This window comes from Trichosurus vulpecula, chromosome 8, assembly GCF_011100635.1.
Source record: "Trichosurus vulpecula isolate mTriVul1 chromosome 8, mTriVul1.pri, whole genome shotgun sequence".
In the NCBI taxonomy this organism is placed as follows: Eukaryota; Metazoa; Chordata; class Mammalia; order Diprotodontia; family Phalangeridae; genus Trichosurus; species Trichosurus vulpecula.
The window spans coordinates 38,834,762-38,847,703 of record NC_050580.1 but is presented as its reverse complement, the minus strand read 5'-3'; the positions used below and the strand labels follow the sequence as shown (position 1 = coordinate 38,847,703).

Sequence of the window (12,942 nt, the reverse complement as noted above, 5' to 3'; positions counted from 1 at the left end):
CATTTTCCAGGATTTTTAAGTGGATGTCTGCTTCTGGGGTGCAGGGGGCTCTGTCCCAAGCTTTTTGTGCTAGGGACAGTTGGCCTAATTACTGACCCTGGGTATTGTGGACTCTGGTTTTGTCAGCTATAGGCTATAATGCTCCAACTCACTTGATGCTGAGCTGGAGTTGGCTGGTGAGTGCTAAGAATCAAGGTCCAGTGAGGTCTGTCTGAGTTTCCTTTGGGGTTCACCATGTAAGGTGTGGGGGAGGGGTAGTCTAACTGCTGGAAGTCTCCTCTTCCCATAGGGCTGTGCTACAGCATGGGTGGTCTCACTCATTTTCTGGGCTGGTGTCTGCCAATTTCCATAGCTGTGCAAAGCCACGGTGGGTCCTGGTGATGGCGTTTGGAGCTCTTGGAGCTCAGAAACTCCCACTGGTCTGTCAAGGTGGGGCCTGCTGGGATGTCTCCCTGTACTGGTCCCCTTCTGCCACCATGAGAGAGATGGTTTCACCGCCTCCCACACTATAAGATTACTGAAACCTCTGGCTCCTCTTTTCCAGGGTTTCTCCTAGGGCAGTACTCTCTGGGTTTATTCAAGGTATGGATGATAGTTGTTTTACCTGGTCATTATGGCTCCTGGAAGTTTAAGAAGGCAGGGAATTTTGGAATGACTCCCAAAATAAGTATTGTTTAGGACAGAGGAAGGCTGAACTGTTGGACCCCATATACTGCAGATGAAAGAACTGAAAACCAACCCTTTGTTTTCTTGAGTTCTTCCACCAGGCATTGGGATTCTTCTTGTACTCTCTCTTCAATGCTTCTTTTCCCCATCCCAAAATTCCTTAGGGTCATGAGGGAAAATCTGTGGATTTGTTTCCACTTCTCTCCATGCCTAGAAAAAACTCCTAGACAAAGAACAGGACATTGATCATTCCAACACTGGAGGTGGTGGAGGGTATGCATGGTGATTATGGGTCTTTTGGCTTAATTCATTGATCCAGTTTAATTTTATTGAATTCAAACCCAAATGCAATGCAGCCTGGTAGGTGTGAGGTACCCACCACATGCAGGTCTTGTTCTAGGTGTTGAGAGTAGAACAATAAAAATGGAACCAGTCACTATGCTCTCATGGGGATGGGAGAGGAAATACCCTGACATTCTCTTTTGCTTTTCAGTGACTCTTTTGAATAAATGATATTTACCCTGTCCTTTGACTACGTCTTCAATTATTGGTACAATTCCTCTGTCTGTAAATGCATCACCTTGATCAATTAGAGCTTCCTTCATAATGTTATATCCATGTAGCACCATGACACACAGGGTTCCAATATAAGGAATATAGATGAAGCCATATTTTTCAGCTATCTGTGAAAAGAATACCAAGAAATAGGAAAAGGTTCAATGTGAAACTGTAGAAATTTGGAATTTACTCCCACGACTACTTCAAAACATATCATATGCATGGACCTATATGTGTACCTATGCATGCATGAGCCCATATGTTGTTTTTTTTTAAATTAATTTATTTAACATATTTGGTTTTCAGCATTGATTTTCACAACAGTTTGCATTACAAATTTTCTCCCCATTTCTACCCTCCCCCCCACTCCAAGATGGCTTATATTCTGGTTGCCCTGTTCCCCAGTCAGCCCTCCCCTCTATCACCCCCCTCCCCTCTCATCCCCTTTTCCCTTCCTTTCTTGTAAGGCAAGATAAATTTCTACACCCCATTGCCTGTGTATCTTATTTTTTAGTTGCATGCAAAAACTTTTTTTGTTTTTGAACATCTGATTTTAAAACTTTGAGTTCCAAATTCTCTCCCCTCTTCCCTTCACACCCACCCTCCCTAAGAAGTCGAGCAATTCAACCTAGGCCACACATGTATCATTACGTATAACCCTTCCACAATACTCATGTTGTGAAAGGCTAACTACATTTTGCTCCTTCCCAACCCATCCCGCTTTATTGAATTTTCTCCCTTGACCCTGTCCCCTTTCCAAAGTGTTTGTTTTGATTACCTCCGCCCCCATCTGCCCAAGCCTCCATCATCCCCCCCCCCTTTTATTTTTTTTTTATCTTCCTCCCTCTTCTTTCCTGTGGGGTAAGATACCCAACTGAGTATGTATGGTATTCCCCCTCATGCCAAATCTGATGAGAGCAATGTTCACTCATTCCCCCCTCACCTGCCCTCTCCCCTCCTCCCACAGAACTGCTTCCTCTTGCCACCTTTATGCGAGATAATCCACCCCATTCTATCTCTCCCTATCTCCCTCTCTCAGTATGTTGCTCTCTCATCCCTTAATTTGATTTTATTTCTTTTAGATATCTTCCCTTCATCTTCAACTCACCCTGTGTCTGCTCTCTCTCTTTTACATATATATATATAAACACACACACATATATATATATATACACATACATACATATACACATAGATATATACATACATACACATTCACTTATATATATAAACATATATATGTATATATATATATGCATAAACATATATATGTATATATATATATATATGCATATTCCCTTCAGCTACCCTAATACTGAGGTCTCATGAATCATACACATCATCTTTCCATGTAGGAATGTAAACAAAACAGTTCAACTTTAGTAAGTCCCCTGCAATTTCCGTTTCTTGATTACCTTGTCATGCTTCTCTTGATTCTTGTGTTTGAAAGTCAAATTTCTATTCAGTTCTGGTCTTTTCACTGAGAAAGCTTGAAAGTCCTCTATTTTATTGAAAATCCATATTTTGTCTTGGAACATGATACTCAGTTTTGCTGGGTAGGTGATTCTAGGTTTTAATCCTAGCTCCATTGACCTCCGGAATATCGCATTCCAAGCCCTTCGATCTCTTAATGTAGAAGCTGCCAGATCTTGGGTTATTCTGATTGGGTTTCCACAATACTCAAATTGTTTCTTTCTGTCTGCTTGCAGTATTTTCTCCTTGATCTGGGAGCTCTGGAATTTGGTGACAATATTCCTGGGAGATTTCTTTTTGGTATCTATTTGAGGAGGTGATCGATGGATTCTTTCAATTTCTATTTTGCCCTGTGGCTCTAGAATATCAGGGCACTTCTCCTTGATAATTTCTTGAAAGATGGTATCTAGGCTCTTTTTTGGATCATGGCTTTCAGGTAGTCCAATAATTTTTAAATTATCTCTCCTAGATCTATTTTCCAGGTCAGTGGTTTTTCCAAGGAGATATTTCACATTGTCTTCCATTTTTTCATTCCTTTAGTTCTGTTTTATAATATCCTGATTTTTCATAAAGTCACTAGCTTCCACTTGCTCCAATCTAATTTTTAAAGTAGTATTTTCTTCAGTATTCTTTTGGACCTCCTTTTCCATTTGGCTAATTCTGCCTTTCAAGGCATTCTTCTCCTCATTGGCTTTTTAGAGCTCTTTTGCCATTTGAGTTAGTCTGTTTTTTAAGGTGTTGTTTTCTTCAGTGTATTTTTCATTATTTTTTTAGGTCTCCTTTAGCAAGTCATTGACTTGTTTTTCATGGTTTTCTCGCATCCTTCCCATTTCTCTTCCCAATTTTTCCTCTACTTCTCTAACTTGCTTTTCCTAATCCTTTTTGAGTTCTTCTATGGCCTGGGGCCAGTTCATGTTTTTCTTGGAGGCTTTTGTTGTAGGCTCTATGACTTTGTTGTCTTCTTTAGGCTGTATGTTTTGGTTTTCTTTGTTACCAAAGAAAGAATCCAAAGTCTGAGACTGAATCTGGGCGTGTTTTCGCTGCCTGGCCATATTCCCAACCACCTAACTTGACCTTTGAGTTTTTCAGTGGGGTATGACTGCTTGTAGACTAACGAGTTCTATGTTCTACTTTGGGGGGGAGGTGCCAGCTCTGCCACACCAGCACTGCTCCTTCCCCAACCCCCAACCCAGACTGGGCTTAGATCTTCAGCAGGCTGTTGCACTCCTGCTCTGATCCGCCACTTAATTCCTCCCACCAGGTGGGCCTGGAGCCGGAAGTAACAACAGCTGTAGCTGCCCCACCTCCGCTGCCCCCGGGGCTGGAAGCCGAACCGCGAACTCCTTCTACTCCCGCAGCTTTTCCCACTAACCTTCTCCGCAGTCTGGGCTAGAGCCCTGCTTCCCTCTGCTGTTCTGTGGGTTCTGCCATTCTAGAATTGGTTCAGAGCCATTTTTTTATAGGTTTTTGGAGGGACTCGGTTCGGAGCTCACTCTAGTCCCTGCTTACCAGCTGCCATCTTGGCTCCGCCCCCCTGCCCATATGTTGTTAATGAATTCTGGGTATACAAAAGCATAAGTTGTGGGACAACAAAGTAGTATTTTCACTCCTTTTAGTTTATTCCTTGGGAATTGCTGTCATTATGTGGCACAGTATTTTTCTCAGGTTGTTTCCTTATGTGAAACACTGGCACCTTTGTAGTATAAAGAGATTGTAAAGAGGGCCTGGGGTAGAAAGTGTTGACTAGATAAGCCATGGAAGATTTGTAGGAGGAGATGGAACAAAGGTAACACAGAATGCAAACATGATTGTCATCTTCTAACCAAAGCTATCTATTCTTGTTGCCACTCCTTTCATTTCTTAGTTTTTTGCATTATTTCTTCAGTCATCACCTCTGAACTCCAGTTGATCTCTCTAAAGTTACTAATGATCTCTGAATAGCCAAATCTGAAGACCTTTTCTCAATCCACATTCTTCTAGACCCCTTTAGAGTATTTGACACTATTGTCCACACTTTTCTCCCATAGACTCTCTTTTGTCTGGATTTCTCTACTTTCTCTGTCTCTCTCTCTGTCTCTGTCTCTCTCTGTCTCTCTCTGTCTCTGTCTCTCTCTCTCTATCTGTCTCTCTCTTTCTCCTTCTCTCACTCTTTTACCTTTCATGCCTTATAAATCTCATTTACTGGATCATAGTCTATATTGAACTACAAATCCAAGACTTTCTCCATATTTCTGTCCTTGGCCATCTTCTTTTCTCTGCGTACACTCTCATTCTTAGCAACATAATCATTATGGTGATTAACTCCCACATCTGTACATCTTGACCTGCTATAATTGTTGAATATCCATAGGAATCCTACACAAAATAAGCATAAAATAAAATCCATTATCCTTCCCCTAAAAAGCCACTCTCTTCCAAACTTCCTTATTTCTTGCTACGATACCACTACATAAGCAGATGTTTGACCATTTTATTCACCTGATCAACAAACTTCAGTGGTTCCCTATTACCTCCCAGATCAAATGCAAACTTCTTTCACATTTAAAGTCCTTGAAAATGTGGCTGGAACCAACCTTTTCAGTGTCAGTGTTACTCTTCATTTAGTCCATGTTTCTTGCTGTTTCTCACAGAACTCTATCTGCCACCACCTTACTTTTGCAAAGCTTCTGTTGTCCCCATGCCAAGGATACATTTTTCCTTCTCTGCCAGCTGACAGTGCCTTCCCCTCCAAATATTACCTTATATTTATTTTCAACATATTTTTATCTGCTTACTTGGGAAATTCTCTCATTCCCCCATTGGTTTCCTCCCCCAATCTATATCCACACTAGAAATTTGGATCCTCAAAGGAGTAACTGCTAAAACTCTCTGAGTTCTATGAGGAGAGTTAACACAAAACTATTGTATATGTAGGGATACATGCGGTTAGGACAGCTCACAACTCTGGAACCCTTTGGCATCTGACCTCACAAAGGTTCACAAATGGCTTAAATTAGACAGTGGATCTATTGATAAGCTGAGCTGCTCAGAGAAGGCTTCACTGGGCCATTGTGATATAATAATACCTCATTGATAAGTCAGAGTGATCCTCCACTACAAGTCAGGTGCATATCTGCTGGACTCAGTTGCGTTGCTTTCTGTTCCTGGGCCACTCCAATCCTTGGCTGACCCAGGGTGGTGACAGTAAAGACAGCCTTTCAGAAAGGCCACAGATCTTTACTAGGGAAGCTATGGAAGCTCCTTCAGTTCTCTCATGTCTGGAGTCTGAGGGATTTCTGTTTTTCAGTCAGCAAATGTAAATATAAAGACGTATACAAAGCCTCTATTTTATCAAACAACTCTGTAAAGCACCAGGTGTCAGAGCAGACAAATACAGTCATTCTTCCACTATGATGTGAGTTCTTTTCTTAGACCAACTCTTTCATTTAAAGACTTCACTGTATTATAGGATGATTAATATGCAATTCAATAAATACTCATGTATGGAGGCTAGGTAATGTCCTGGCAATGTGCTTCTGTCAAATAATTACAGAATCATTCTTGGTCTCAGGTTTTCCCAGATATAAATACCAAAGTTCTCCTTTCAAGACAAATGAGACAATTGGAAACAAGATATTGAGATAGATTTTGTCCTGTATAAGTGCCTTATGTCTATAGGCTGCTAGCTTAGTGTTTTCTTTTTTTATTTAATATTTTTAGCTTTCAAAAATGGTTTCTACAAGATTTTGAGTTTCAAATTTTCTCCCCATTTCTATCCTCCCCCACCCTAAGATGGCATATATTCTGATTGCCCCTTCCCCCAGTCTGCCCTCCCTTCTGTCACCCCATTCCCCCTCCCATCCACTTTCCCCTTACTTTCTTGTAGGGCAAGGTAGATTTCTCTACCCTTTTACCTGTATATCTTTTTTCTCAGTTGCATGTAAAGCAACTTTTTTTTGAACATTTGTTTTTTAGAACTTTGAGTTTAAAATTCTCTAGATTCTTCCCTCTACCCTTGCCCTCCTTGAGAAGGCAAACAATTCAACATAGGCCACATGTGCATCATTATGCAAAAATACTTCCATGATAGTCATGTTGTGAAAGAATAATTATATTTCCCTCCATCTGGTCCTGTTCCCCTTTATTCAATTTTCTCCCTGAATGCTCTCCCTTTTCAAAAGTGTTTGCTTTTGACTACCTCCTCCCCCAATCTGCCCTCCCTTCTATTATCGTCTCCACCTTATGCCCTCCCCCCTACTTTTCTGTAGGGTAAGATACCCAATTGAGTGTGTATGTTATTCACTCCTTAAGTCAAATTTGATGAGAGCAAGATTCACACATTCGCTTTCATCTGCCCCTTCTTCCCTTCCATTATAAATGCTTTTTGCCACTTTTTTGCGATGTAATTTACCCCATTCTATCTCTCCCTTTCTCCTTCTACCAATATATTCCTCTCTTACCCCTTAATTTTATTTTTTAGATATCATCTCTTTGTATTCAAATCACTCTGTGCCCTCTGTCATATATATGCATATGTGTGTGTATGTATATTCCCTTCAACTACCTTAATACTGAGAAAGATCCCATGAGTTAAAAATATCATCTTTCTATGTAATAATGGAAACAAAATGGTTCAAGGTTAGTGAACACCTTATGATTTGTTTTTTTCTGTTTACCTTTTCATGCTTCTCTCAATTCTTGTATTTGAAGGTCAAATTTTTATTCAGCTCTGGTCTTTTCATCAAGAATGCTAGAAAGTCCTCTATTTTATTGAAAATGCATATTTTGCCCTGGAGTATTATACTCAATTTTGCTGGGTAGGTGATTCTTGGTTTTAATTTTAGCTCCTTTGACCTCTGGAAATATCATATTCCAAGTCCTTCAATCCCTTAATGTAGAAGCTGCTAGACCTTGTGTTATCCTGATTGTGTTTTCACAATACTTGAATTTTTCTTACTGGCTGCTTGCAATATTTCCTCCTTGACCTGGGTACTCTGAAGTTTGGCCTCAATATTCTTAGTAGTTTTCTTTTTGGGATCTCTTAGGGATCTTTGTGAATGGGCAATCAGTGGATTCTTTCAATTTCTATTTTACCCTCTGATTCTAGAATATCTGAGCAGTTTTCCTTGATAATTTCTTGAAAGCTGACATCTAGGCTCTTTTTGATAGTGGCTTTCAGGTAGTCCAATACTTTTTTAAATTATCTCTCCTGGATTGATTTTCCACATTAGTGGTTTCTCCAATGACGTGTTTCACATTGTCTTCCATTTTTTCATTCCTTTGGTTCTGTTTTATAATTTCTTGATTTCTCATAAAGCCACTAGCTTGCAATTGCTCCATTCTAATTTTTGAGGCAGTATTTTCTTCCGTGGTCTTTTGAACCTCCTTTTCCATTTTGCTAATTCTTTCTTTTAAGGCATTCTTCTCCTCATTGGCTTTTTAGAGCTCTTTTGCCATTTGGGTTAGTCTATTTTTTAAGGTATTATCTTCTTCATTTTTTTGTTTCATTTTGCAAGTTGTTGACTTGCCTTTCATGATTTTCTTGCATCACTCTCATTTCTCTTCCCAATTTTTCCTCTACTTCTCTGTCTTGATTTCTCAAATCCTTTTCAAGCTCTTCCACGGCGTGAGACTAATTTGTATTTTTCTTGATGGCTTTTGATGTAGGATATTTGACTTTGTTGACTTCTTTTGGCTGTATGTTGTAATCTTCTTCATCACCAAAGAAAGATTTTATAGTTTGAGTCCTTTTATGCTGCTTGCTCATTTTCCCAGTCAATCACTTGACTTTTGAACTTTTTGTCAGGGTATGACTGCTTTCAGAGTGTACAGTGCTTTGTCCGAAGCTTCAGGGTTTTTGTGTGGCTGTTTTCAGAGCTACTTGTATTCTCAGTTGGTATGATGTTTCTCTCCTGGCATGTGCTCTGTGAATGAAGTCACTCCTTTCTGTCATGTGACTACCAGGAAGACTCCCTCTCCACAGCCACCAGAAAACTCTGCCATACCAGTGCTCCTCCCCACTAAGAACCACCAACCAGGACTGTGACCCAGATCCCAGCAGGGAAAATCAAGAGAATCTTGACTCTGCACCAGCAAAGAGATCCCTGCACTTTTGCTCTGAACAGGCCCTTGATTCCTCCTACTTTCTGTGTGCCTGGAGCTCTGCAAGTAGTTTCCATTGGAGCTCTGGAAGCAGCCACTGGAGCTTCCTGCTGCTGCTGCCACAGCCACCTCCACCTCTTCTGGGGCTAGAGCCAGACAATGCACTTCCCTCACTAAGATCCAGCAGTTTTTCTACTGACCTGCTCTGTTGTCTTTGGCATTTGTGGGTTGAGAAGTCTGGTAACTGCCACTACTCAGTGACTCAGGGCCCTGAGGCCTGTTCTGTCCAGTCTACTATGGCCTAGTCTGTCCTGGTGAGGCTCACATTGCATTGTGCTCTGCTCCCAACTCGGTGTGATAGCCCCTTCTCAGTGACCATCCAGGCTGTCTTGGGCTGTAGGTTTGTTTTTGTCTGTTACTTAGTGGGTTTTGCAGCTCTAGAATTTGTTTATAGTCATTTTTACAGATGTTAGGAGGGATTTGGGGGAGAACTTAAGTGAGTCCTTGTTTTCAAGCCTTAGTCTTGCCTCTGCCCCTGCTATTATGCTTCATGTTTTCTATATTCATATTTTATATGTGTTTTTGCCACTTTCAAACAGAAAAATTATCAAAGATGGGGCAGAGACTATATCAATTGTGTGTTTATACCAGTAACACCTTGGTTAGTGCCTGGGATGTAGTAGATACCTAAACAAGGCTTTATGATTTATTGAAACATCCAACTAAATATTCATCAAAGTAGCAAATGCTTTGAAGGAAGATTTCTCCAGGAAGATTTTGAGAAATAAGGGCATTTGAAGAAGATGGAAATGTATGGCCAAGACCCTCATGGTGGGAAATTTCAAAGTACATCAGTGAAACTGTTGGTTTAGCCTGTCTCTCTGTTAATAGAGGGGGGAGAGAGAGAGAGAGAGAGAGAGAGAGAGAGAGAGAGAGAGAGAGAGAGGAGAATTTTTACAAATTATTTTACATATGGTGATATTTCATGATCAATGACTCAGATATTATATTAAGGAATTGTCGTGGAGTGATGAGAGCCAAAAATTTGTCTTTGTATAATGGTGCCCTTCAATGGGTGATTTGTGAACAAAGAAATATTAAAAACAAGAAATTGGGTGAGGGCAGTGAGAATGCTTCTGTTAAAATAGAGAAAGGAGGAAAGCAGATATCATGTAGTATGAAGTCTCTAGGGTCAGGGAAAAGAATCAAAACACCCCAAATTTTTAGGTCTTGTGGCTTCAGGTTGGAAAGGATCTCAGTTTGACTCTAGGACTCTAGCATAATGAAACCAACTGAAAAAATAGGGGAAGAATTATGTGTTACAACTGGCTAGAGTATTTTTAAATGTTTGCTTTGGTGTCCATATTATCTGTATCTGAGATGAAGGGAAAAGCATGGTGCCGAACAAATAACACCAGCATTCTTGATACCCTTTCTATCACCAGGGGATAAATTTGGGAGAGGCCAGAGTGGATAAAGTTTGTTCACAGGTCTAAAGATCAATAAAGGATCTTCTAAGATACATGTTCAAAAGGTTAGTTCACAAATCTAGAATTCTATATTGGATATCAAGACATAATAAAGTACAGTCAATTTTTAAAAATAATGGAAGGAAGAGGAAGTAGGAAGCTGAGCAATCAAGAAATCTCTGGAGACCTTTCTCTTCTTGACTTCCATCACACTGGCCTCTTCTGTTTCTTCTGCTTCTCCTGTTACACATCTGGCTGCTTATTGTCAATCCCCATCTCTGGATCATCATACAACTCCTGCCCAGTAAGGCTCTTTTCTGTGCCCTTTTAATTTCCAGTCCCTTGGAGACCTTATGACCTACCATTACACTCTCTAAGTAGGTGATCTCAGCATACATGGTTTCAATAATCATTACTTAGCAGCAGACTCCCACAACTATATGACTAGACTTTATCACTTTTGAACTCCAGGCTCACAGGGCCAATTGTTAATAAGTAATTTCCCAACCTGGATGTACAGTTGGCCTTCCAAATGTCCAACATGTCCATAATGACACTAATGTGTCTTCTCCTAAAACTACCCCTCCCTCCAAATTTACCCATTTCTCTTGAGGGCATCCAAGAGGTATATTTCTCTAGGAGGCACTTCCATTCACCCTGACTGCCACAGATTTACATTTGAGTTTTCAGTCTTACTTACTATACGTAACTGATTGCTTATGTAGAAGTCTTGCAGATTCTATCTTTATGTCTCCCATATCTATTCTGTTTTGGCTCCTCACTTGTCCACTGACTGCCTTATGACTTTTATCCTCTCATGCTTAGACTATTCTAATAGAGTAGTGACACAGGCACCCAAACTAGCTAACACAGCAAGTCACTCTGAGGGAAAGAGAAAACAGAATGTGACAGACAAGTCAAACGACCACAAAATTCCCTTGGAAACTGATGGAGATAGCCCAGAACTACTGCTCAAGAGTCTTTGAGATTGAACCTCTCATGTCAATGAACCCTGCCCCTAGGCCGTTGGCTCTGCTTCCAACCCAGGCCAAACAGTCATCCTTTCAATGAGGAGCAATCACTGTGGAGAAGGAACCCACCATCTTCAGCATTACCAACACTAATTACTAAACAATTGACCCTAGCAGGCAGGTAAACCCAAGGTTCCTTGAAGTGGCACCTAGCTCTGCAGACCACTTTTAACACCTTCATCCCAGCTTCCCCCAACATCAGCCCTGGAAGGAACCCCCTGGCAACTGCTTCTGTAGATGTTGAAACCACAGCTACTAAAGAGTAGAAAAGAAAAGTCCCACCACCAAAGTCCTGCCACTATCCAGTGGTCCAGTATGAAAAAAGACATGACTTTTCTCAGTGGAATTGACATTAAATATGCTGCATTATCATCAGTTTTATTAATTTGCCTTAAAGAGCACAAGAGCTTTCATAGCAACATGCAGCTGACATCTTTTACTCTCTATTATCTCTAAAATACTGAGCATATAGTAGGTACATAATAAATGATATTTCTATTCATTCTTTCTATGGACTCCAAGTGTAATCCCTTACTTCTACTACTTTTCCTTTGCAATGAACAATCCATACAACTAACAACTTGATATTCTTGTGGCACAGTTCTGACTTTGTCATTCCTCTATTCAAAAGTCTATAGGGACTCCCTAATGCCTCCTTACCATGACATTAAATGCCTCCACAGCTGGATCCAACATAATTTCCCAGATTTGCTTTGTGTTGACTCTTATCCCAAACTTTACATCCTTGCCAAACTCCCCTGATGACTATATTATCTCCCAACTCCTTGCTTTTTCCTAGATTGTTTCTCATTCTTGGAATTCATTCTCACCGTCTCTTCCAATCAGAATCTGTCCTTTCCTTCAAAGTTCAGCTCAAGTGTTCTGTCATACTTGAAACTTTTTTCAGGTCCTCCAATTATGAGTGCTTTCTCTGTCCTCTAATTACCTTCTACTTTCTTATCTATTAATTTGTTGTATCCCTCTAGTAGAACATAAGCTTCTGGAAGAGAGGAACTATTTCTTTTCAAGGCGAGATTATGTCATTTCACCATATATTTCTCTCCTATGTCTGGCACAATGCTTGTCCCATAATAGGTACTGAAGTTCTTATTAAATGACTGATTTATTTTTGGTTTTGTGCCCCTAGACCCCAGTATGATGCATTACAAAAGGTAAAGATTTGGTCCTCTTGTTGAATTTCTTCTGCTACTGAAATTTTGTCAAAAAGAGTAAGTGCATTCCTGACATCATTGCTAACAGAGATATTACTTATAGAGCCCTTAACTCATGCCATCCATGACCTAAGACTCTAAATCACCATGATTCCTGACTCAATTATACATCTGAAGCCTTAATGTCTCCCCCCACACTCCAAGCAGCTAGGACCCAAAACCCAAATCCAATCCCTTTACACATGAGAATGATGCAGTAATGTTTTTTGAATTCAATTGCAAGATGTTTCCAATAAATGGAAGAGGACCTGGTGGAAGCTTCCCTGTTTTGAAACCTTGACTCCATAGTGGCAAGAAGGTCAGGAAAAGGGCACAAACCAGAAAGGCAGTAGTGGTGAGTCCCCAAGGATCCATTGCCCTTGGAAATGGTCCCACAGGCCTCAGACATACCAGATGAGTTGCCTTTTTGTACTTTTGTACTTTTATAATCAT

General features: G+C 40.4%; 1 pseudogene; it reads right to left on the bottom strand.

Moving 5' to 3' along the window:
* LOC118828057 overlaps positions 1–12,864 on the bottom strand; it is a 38,435-nt pseudogene extending 25,571 nt beyond the window's left edge.
* Between the last annotated feature and the right edge of the window lie 78 nt (positions 12,865–12,942).